Raw genomic sequence first — 10084 nt, forward strand, 5'->3', positions numbered from 1 at the left:
CCTACTGTTGAGCCACCAAGTGAGTCTGAGCCTCAGGTCTTTGGTTAGCAATCAAGGGCTTAACCATTTCATTACCAGGGCAGACTCCATGATGCCCTCTGTTACTGTATAATGTCTAGTCAATCAGAGGCCTATCTAACATATTCTAACATATTAGATATATCTAACATATCTAATATATCTAACATATTAGATATATTAGAAGTGAATTTAAAAACTGATTAAAAAGACAGCAAAGAAAGAAAATATCAAAGTGGATGTCAGAACAGACTTTGCAACTTGCTCATGTAAATGAAAGAAATGATTAATTAACTGAAATGCATGCAAACTTTCAAAAGGCAGCCCCAGAAGACAAAGTAAAGTATAATGAAATTTGCAAAGATGGGTAGTTGGAATGCTAATGGCAAGAAAATGCTCAGCATTACTCAACTGAAAGAGTTGAAGAAAAAATTCAAGCCTCCAGTTGAAATACTGAAGGATTGTCTGGGCAAAATATTGAATGATGTAAGAAGCATCAAAAGAAGATGGAAGGAATACATAGAAACGAGGAATAACAAAAGAACTTGTTGACATTCAACCATTTAAGAAGATCAAGAACCAATGATATGGTAGAAAAAGTCCAAACTTCACCGAAGCATTGGTGAAAAACAAGACTCCAAGAATTAATGGTATGCCAATCATGGAAACCAATGGAAATAATGGAAACCAATCAAAAGGTTTCAACCAGCTCCTGGTGCTCAGTAGAATTCCTACATCTATGTCAGAGTTGTGGGAGATTTGGCCAACTAACAGAAAAAGATCCAAAGCAAGGTGACCCAATACAATGGGGACATTATTGAACAATACAATTGCTATCACATGCAAATCAATTTTTGTTGATGATAAGCCAAAAACGGTTGGAGCAGTACACTGAGATAGAGCTGTCAAAAACTGAAACTGGGTTGAAAAGAGGACATGGCAAAGGGCTATTATTGTTGATATAAATTGATTGAAAACAGAGAATACTAGAAAGGTGTTCACTTGTGTTTTATTGATTAGATGAAAGCATTCAACGTTGTGGATCATAATAAACTATGGGTAGCCTTGAGAAGAACACAAATCCAAGAACGCTTCATTGTTTTTATGTTGAACCTGTATATAGACCAACATGCAGTCAGTCATTTGAACATATCAAAGGAATACTGCATGGTTAAAAGTAGGAAAGATGTGTGGGAGGGCTATCTCTTTTTAATATATTTACTCAATCTGTATGCTGAGCAAATAATCTGAGAAAGTGGCCTATATGAAGAATTCAGGATTAGAAGAAGACTTATTAACAACCTATAATATGCAAAAGACACAACCTTGCTTGCTGAAAGTGAGAACTTAAATTACTTGCTGATGAAGATTAAAGATTATAACCCCTGGTATGAATTATAACTCAATTAAAACAACCCAAATCCTCTAACCTGTAATAATAAACCAAATCATAATAAACAGAGAATTTATCAAAGTTGTCAAGGATTTCGTTTTGCTTCAATCTACATTCAAGGAACATGGAAGCAGCAGTCAAGAAATCAAACAACTGTATTAAGCAAATCTGCAGCATTAGTGTTGAAGAGCAAACATGTTACACTCAGGGGCCTGCCCCAGCCCTGTATTTTCAATGGCCTCATCAGCATTTGAAAGTTAGGCAACGAATAAGAAAGTTGTTGTTGTTGTTGTTGTTAGGTGATATAGAATAATGAAGCCCTTACAATAAGTGATGCATTTGAATTATGGTGTTGGAAAATAATGTTAAAAATATTGTGGATTGCTAGAAGAACAAGAAAATCTGTTTTGGAATTAATACAACCAGAATGCTGATTAGAAGACACGATGGTGAGATTTAGCCTCAGGCACTTTGGATAGGTTTTTAAGAGACACCAATTTTCTGGAGACTCTGGAAAAGCACTTTATGCTTGCTAAAGTGTAATGCCAGTGAAACAGAGGAATATTCTCAGGAAATGGGTTAACACGGTGGTTGCAACAATGGGTTAAAGCACAACAGTTGTGAAGATGGGACAAGACCTGGCAGTGTTTCATTCTGTTGTGCATAGGGTCACTGTGCGTCCGAACTGATTTGATGGCACCTGACAACAATAACAATAGCAACAACAACATCTATTACTCCACATTACTATTGTCAACATCAATGCTAAGAAACACGATATTTAAATATTAATCACCAGGATTTTCTTTTTCTTGATTCCTTAGTAGAGCTGTGTGAATAATGCAGCCCTTTCCTGAAGCGGTCTATAAACAGGATGACGTATCTCATTCCTTGACTCTGGCACGTTCACTCTTAGGGATTAAGTTGATTTAACCTTCACACCATCTCTTTCCACCATCAGGGTCTCTCCCTAATTTCAGATTCTCGTTCAGAGAATAAGGCAGTATCGAGCATTGAGTAATAAAAACAAAATGCAACGACGATGGAAAATCAAATCTGGCATTTAGAAGACAGTTTTAATATGCCACAAATTCTCACATCCTTAGACCGTTGCCGAGTTAATAGACTTATTGTTATGGCCTGTGGAACTATGGAACAGAGATAACTGATGAGGAAACAAATGAACTAAAACATAGTTAAGACATCTCCTTTGTGGTGATTGATTAAAATTTGGTTCCCAGAGTATTACTTGTGAGTGATGCAAAACAAGAAGTCAAACCAATTAAGGTCTTTAAAGAACCCAGAGTACTTTACTCCAAACATCATGTTTACTATTGCTTTCCCACTGAAATAATTGGTTTCTGTTCACGTGAATTTTCCACCTCACTCACTCCATTCCTCAAACAGAATCTTTCAGAATCCTTTCTCATTACTGGCCTTTTTTTTCTGTCTCTCCCTCCTATCCAGCTTCCTCACTATTTTTACTGCCACCCACCACCACCCATGATAATATTATCAGTAGTTTTATTATACATATCGCTGTATCACCTTCTCTCACCAGTTCTGCCTCCTTTAACTAGGTATCTACTGAAATAGTTTTTTCAGATAACCTGTAAGAATGGAATGACAAATATTAATCCTGGTCCTTAGCCATCAAACTATTCTTCCAACTACTTTCTTACTCAGTATGAAAATCATGTGTATTAGACTATGTTGATTGAAATGCCCTCCCCTCAAGATATAAAAATCACACTATAGTAGTCAGTTCTGGTCACTATTTTTTTTTTAGAGAGACATTACCAAACCCTACGGTGGCTACTGGAAGGTGTCTAAGATATTGAAGGGTGTTAAAGGGATTATCATGAATGACAACAAAACAACCATAGCAAAATAGGCTTTAGAAATTTAGATATTATTCTTATCAAAGAATTTTATCAACAAAGGAAAAGACACCCTCTAAGTTGGGAGAAAATGTTTAGTAAACATCTCCCATAAGGGTCTAATATTCAAAATATATTATGATACATCTACAAGTGTTAACTCTGTCACTTATCTGTAAGTTTTAATATTTCAAGATCTATCTTGAAGCATAATGCTATCTGTAACAGGATTACATCTATCAGGCATCAAGTGTATCCGATTACTATAACACTATTATTCCAATTGATGCACAAACCACAAAAGCTAATGATGGAGAAGTTGAAGAATGATATCAATGTCGTCAGTCTGAAATCAATCAAACGTGCAATCAAGAAGCACTCATAATTATTGGAAAATGAAATACAAAATTTAGAAACAAAGAAGGAATAGCAGCTGGACGATATAGTCTTGTTGATAGACCCAGTTCTAAATCTTGCATGATAAAATTTTGAAAGACAGATGACTTGTTCATAGCCAATACTTTTTGTATCAACAACTCAAAAGGTGATTTTGCACAAAAAATTCTCCAGATAGAATGTACAAAACAAAACTGACCACGTCTTTGGGAAGAGACATGGATAGAAGCTCAATATCAGCAACTACATCTAGGCCAAGGGGTGACCGTGGAACAGACCATAAATTGCTGCTCATATGTAAGTTGAAGCTGAAGAAAATTATAGTAAATCCACCAGAGTCAAGAAACCACCTTGAGTATATTTCACCTGAATTTCAAGAACATCTTAAGAGCACATTTAACCCTTTGACCACTAAGGCAAAAAGACCTGATGATCTGTGGGAGGACATCAGGAATATCATTCATGAAGAAATCAAAGGATCTTAAAAAAGACAAGAAATAAAGAAAAGGTAAAAGTGGATGTCAGCAGATACTCTGAAATTTGTCCTTAATCATAGAGTAGCTAAGGCTAATAGAAGAAATGGTGAAGTAAAAGAGCTGAATAGAAAATTTCAAATGGCAGCTTGAGAAGAGAAAATAAAATATTCAAATGTAATCTTCAAAGACAGAATTAGAAATTGTGAACACAGTCAGCATATCTTAAACTGAAAGAATTCAACAAAGGATTCAAGTCTGGAATTGTCATCTTGAAAAATTCGATGAGCAAACTATTAATGATGCATGAAGCATCATAAGAAGATGGGAAGAATATACAGTGACTGTACCAAAAAGAACTAGTCAATACTCCATTTCAGGAGGTAACATATGAGCAAGAACCAATGGTGCTATAGGAAGACTTTCAAGCTGCACTGAAAGCATTAGCTCAAAACAGGTCTCCAGGAATTGATGAAATACCAATTGAAAGGTTTAAGCATGCTGATGAGGAACTGGAAGTACATACTCCTCTATCCCAGGACATTTTCAAGACAGCTACTTGGCCAACTCACAGGAATAAATCTGTATTTGTATCAATGCCAAAAAAAGTGGCCCCAAAATGCTCAAATCATAGAACAACATCATTGATATCACATACAAGCCAATTTTTTCTTAATATCTTCCAACAATGTTTGCTGCAATACATTAGGGAACTATCAGAGGTTCAGGTTGAATTAAGAAAAGAAAGTGGAACAAGGGATATCATGGCTTAGGTCAGATGGACTTTGGCTCAAACCAGAGAATACTACAAAGATGTTTACTTGTGTTTTATTGATTATGCCAAGGCATATGTGTGGATCATAACAAATATGGAAAGCCTTGAGAAGAATGGGAATTCCAGGACACTTCAGGTCCTCATGTAGATGGATTGAGGCAGTTGGCAAACAGAACAATGGAATACTGCATGGTTTAAAATCAGGAAAGGTGTGCAACAGAGTTGAATCCTCTCACCATATTTATTCAAGCTGGCTTCTATAAAGAAGAATGTGGTGTCAGAGTTGGGAGAAGGAAGACTTACTAACAACTCTGACTGCAGATGACACAACCTTGACTGCTGAAGGTGAGGAGGACTTGAAGTACTTGCTGATGATGATCAGGCTCACAGTCTTCATAATGGAGTATAAGTCAGTGTCAAGAAGACCAAAGGCCTCACAAGTGGACCAAAAGGTAACATCATGCTAAATGTGATAGAGAAAAGGCTGAGACACTCAAGGATTTGGTCTTGCTTGTATACACAATCAATGCTCGTGGCAGGATCAACCAAGAGATCAAAACATGAATCGGATTAGGTAAACCTGCTGCACAAAACCTCTTTAGAGTAGTGAAAAGCAAGGATATTACTTTGAAGCCTAAGGCTTGCCTTACTTAGGCCGTGGTATTCAGTGGTCTCATATGCATGTGAAAGTTGAACATTGAATACAATAGTCTGAATAGGAATGCATGCATTTGAATTGTGGTGCTGGAGAAGAATATTAATGTACCAAGAACTTCTAAAGACAAACCAATCTGTCTTCGAAGAAGTATAGCCAGAGTGCTTCTTAGACGCAAGGAGGTGAGATTTCATCTTACATACATGGGTCACGTTGTCAGGAGAGACCAGTCCCTGGAGAAATACATCATGTTTGGTGACGTGGAGGGGCAGTCAAGGAGAGGAAGCCCTCAGGAGATGAATTGACACTGTGGCTGCAACGATGGTTTAGGCCTAGCAACAATTGTGAGGCTGGAACAGGACGGGCAGTATTTTGTTCTGTCGTGCATAAAGTTGCTATTGATTAGAACTGACTTGATGGCATCTAACAACAACATCCTGTCCTAACTTACACATATTCTGACAAATGGTATGTTTTCTGATGATTCTAGAGAGAGACGGAACAAAAAGAAGGAATTATATAAAATAATATTTGTATATTTCATGAGAAGTCTTCTCATTTTAAAATATCCTGCAGTGAAATTTCATATATGATGACAGTTTTATCATATTATTTATATTTTCTCTATTGTCATGATTGCGTGTATAATTTTTTTCTGGTAGAAAAAGTAAAATAAACTAGATTACTGCTCAATATGAAAATAAAATATTTTAAATTTTAGTAATGATATTAACATTTTCAGCAGGAAAACCTAAATATTTCCACATGCATTCATATGGACATATAGAAATTAACATAATATATAATTATATATGCTCAACATTAAAATTCAAATTATGTATTTATTTTAAGTTTTAAAATTATTTTGAATAACTAGCATATATATAACAACTAAACAATTGTGTATATGCTTTATATGATGATTCAGTAAAATTGTTTCTCTTCCCACTTTTCCCTTTATGGCATACAGAATAGCCAGCACACAATTAGCACATCATGACTCACCTTAACTCCTATGGGAATGATAAAATTACAATGCCATCACACTATATTAGTACTTATGGTTGGCTTTTGGCTTCCTTATTTTTCATACATATTCAGACAGAGTGTCGACTGGTCCAATCTCAATATTCTTAAAAATTTTAAATAAAGTGCTCGATCTTATTTTAAAAAGCTCTCTCCTTTTAAAAATAAGTGCTTACTTAACTAAAATAGACAATTGCATATATTTTAATTGTGTTTTGCAAAGTAATTCTGCTTGCCTTTGTTGTTGTTGTAGCTAGGTGCCATCTAGTCCGTGTGACTCGTAGCAACTCTCTGTAAAGCAGAACAACATCAAGCCCAGTTCCACATCATCCTCATGATTGTTCTTATGTTTGATCCTATTGTTGCAGCCACGGTGTCGATCTACTCCTTGAGCGCTTTCTTTTTGGCTGCCCCTCCACATAACAAGCATGATGTCCTTCCCCAGGGACTGGTCCCACCTGACATGTCCAAAGCATGTGAGTTGAAGTCTTACCATCCTTGCCTTTAAGGAGCAATCTGGCTGTATTTCTTCCAAGACCGATCTGTTTGTTGTTTTGTTTTTCAAATCATTTTATTAGGGGATTGTACAACTCTTATCACAATCCATCCATCCATGGTGTGTCAAGCACATTTGTATATTTGTTGCCCTCATCATTCTCAAAACGTTTGCTTTCCACTTGAGCCTTTGTATTCGGTTCTTCTTTTTTCCCCTCCCTTCTCGCTCCTCCTTCCCTCATGAGCTCTTGACAATTTATAAATTATTATTATTTTATCATATCTTACACTGCCCAACATTTCCCTTCACCCACTTTTCTGTTGTCCATCCCTCAGGGAGGGGGTTATATGTAGATCCTTGTAATCAGTTTCCCCTTTTGGCAGTCCATGATTCTTTTAATATTCTTCACCAACACTATAGTACAACTGCCTTTATTTTTCTTTTCTTATTCAACATCCAACTTGCAAATGCATATGAAGTGATTGAAAATACCATGACTTGGGTGAGGCACACCTTACTCCTCAAAGTAACATCCGTGCTCTTCAATACTTTAAAGAGGTCTTGTGCAGAGTTATAACCCATACCGAAAGTGGGGACCTTGATCTTCAACACCAAATGCTTCTAGTCCTCACTTTTAGCAAGCAAGGTTCTGACTTTAGAGAAAAGCAAATAGTAAAATGAGCTAGCTTATTTTTAAAGCAATAGCAAGGAAACGTGTTTGCTGGGAGTTAAGAAAGTGCCCTTTCGTTAACAGAAAATAATTTGCCGAGTGAGTGTCTAGCTGAATTCTTAATCTTCTATGCATACTTAACATTAATTAATTTATAAATCTAGCTATCTATGTGCACATTGGAGTATAGTTAGTGGCTGTTGTTACAGAAATCAGATATTTCACCAATCATATTCTTTTAGCACCGAGCTAGTACATCTGCCTCTTTCACTGTACCCTCCGTAACTAAAATTTAAGTCAAGTATGCATTTTTCTCACATTTAATGAAACTACCATCAAAGCAATGTCAAGGTGCCAGTTGTCTCCTGTCTGGTTTTCTGGAGTTTTATTTGCTGATGAAGTGGATTGCATCTCTACAAGGCCACCATTCAGTTTTCTAAGGCCTTGACCAAACAACATTCAATTGCTTGGCTGTTGAATTTTCAGAGGGCAATAACAATTTGAATATAATACATTAAAAGTCCATTTTTCTTATATGTCACTATAAATCTGGGTGAGTACTTTGCCCTCTCGGGAAACAACATAGGTGAAGCAATTCTTATCACTCTAGAAGTTATTACAATGCCCACAAAATCCTCCAAAGAAAGCAGAATATATGTGTATTCCAGGTTACGAAAGCTTTGATAGGTGGGTGTTTCATGTTGAACACACTCATAAACCAGGCTTTGTGTAAAAGTGCCAGCACTGAACCACAATCCTGTGATTTAATATTGCATACCCAATTTGTGTTAAGGCTCTGTCCAGATCCTAAGAACCCGCAAGAATACTTGGATAAGAATTATACCCATTGGTCTCAGACCCTCCATGGATACAATATCTATTTATCTTAATGGATACATGAAACACAGAGAGGATGTGGACAATAAAGTTGTTTTAATTAGCCACAGAAAACCAAATGACAAACGTTCCAATGCAGGTGATCCTTCTTGCCTCAAACTTGCTAAAGCATAATGGGTGCCCCCTCCTTTACACCATGGACAGAAAACCCTGAGGAACATATCCCACCTGATTTTACATTCCAGGGTTGTCTTTTTCACTGCAGAAAGTGCAATGCAAATTTCCCACCTGATCACCCAAAGGAATGCCTGCCAGACATTTAGACCCCAGCCATCTTTGCTTGTCCGAATTACCTCTTTAGCCACTTATTTAGACAAACCATTAGATTTCAGCGGGTGAGGTGCAATCTTTTTCTGAAATGCAAAGATGGTAGCAGGGTGGGGATGGGGAAGGAATAGGCAATCTTTATAGCCATTTGAGTTATTCTGTACATCCTCTTATCTACCCTGACAGTGGACTATTTTCGTTGGCTCTATGGTGATTTAACCATACCTGGGACCTTCCTGGTGTTTGAACGCTCTACTACTCCACACTCAGGTGTTCTTGATACTATGGCTACTGGAAGGCAGTCCCTCTCTCCTTCATGGCTCCATGGGGCTTGCTTCTCTGCCTTATGAAAAGATCCATAATCAAGTTGATCCCTTCTCGTGGAGATCCCATGATTACAAAGTAGAACGGTGCTCCAAAGGGTTTCAATGCAGTGCTCTGGTAGAGATGGATCACTAGGCCTCTCCTTGAGGAACCCCTGGGTGGTTTCCAATTGCTGACCTTGTGGTTAGTTGTCGAATTGCTTACTTCTTGCTGATACCTTTATTTTGAGAAGACATAGTTAACTGGACTTACACAACTCGGTTTAAAGAATGAAATCGATGTTGGGATCCATGTGAGATAAATGTCACTTTTTTCTAACCTTGGAGTCTCAAAGACTTTGGTCCAAACTCTACAGAACCAATTAACTGAATAATTAAGACGGCGAGAGAAAGGAGGGGATCCAGAGAGAAAAAGAGGCCACAGTGGTATACAAAACCTTTACAAGAAACTTCCAACAAGGTTGAAAACTAATGTTTAATGTTTACCAAAATGCTCACTTAGCATTGCTGAAATATTATAATAAAGAGATAAATTTATAATTTAAGCAACAATGTAATTCATGAAGCATACTACCTGAGTCAGTCAAAAAGTTTTGCTACAAATTTTGCAACAGCCTTTATTAAACATAAATATCAAGACGTTTCTTGGTACATCTAGGGTATACATTTCTTTTTCTAAATTATATATATATATATATATATATATAAAATCTAAAGATGGTATTTCCATATTTCTAACGTCTCTCCAAAGAATTACTCCCTCTTCTACTTATAGTATACAAAATTGCAGTTTTGACTTTCTAGAGAAACTCAAA

This window comes from Echinops telfairi, unplaced genomic scaffold (genome assembly GCF_000313985.2).
Source record: "Echinops telfairi isolate 266 unplaced genomic scaffold, ASM31398v2 ScPeMD7_7468;HRSCAF=8506_0, whole genome shotgun sequence".
In the NCBI taxonomy this organism is placed as follows: domain Eukaryota; kingdom Metazoa; phylum Chordata; class Mammalia; order Afrosoricida; family Tenrecidae; genus Echinops; species Echinops telfairi.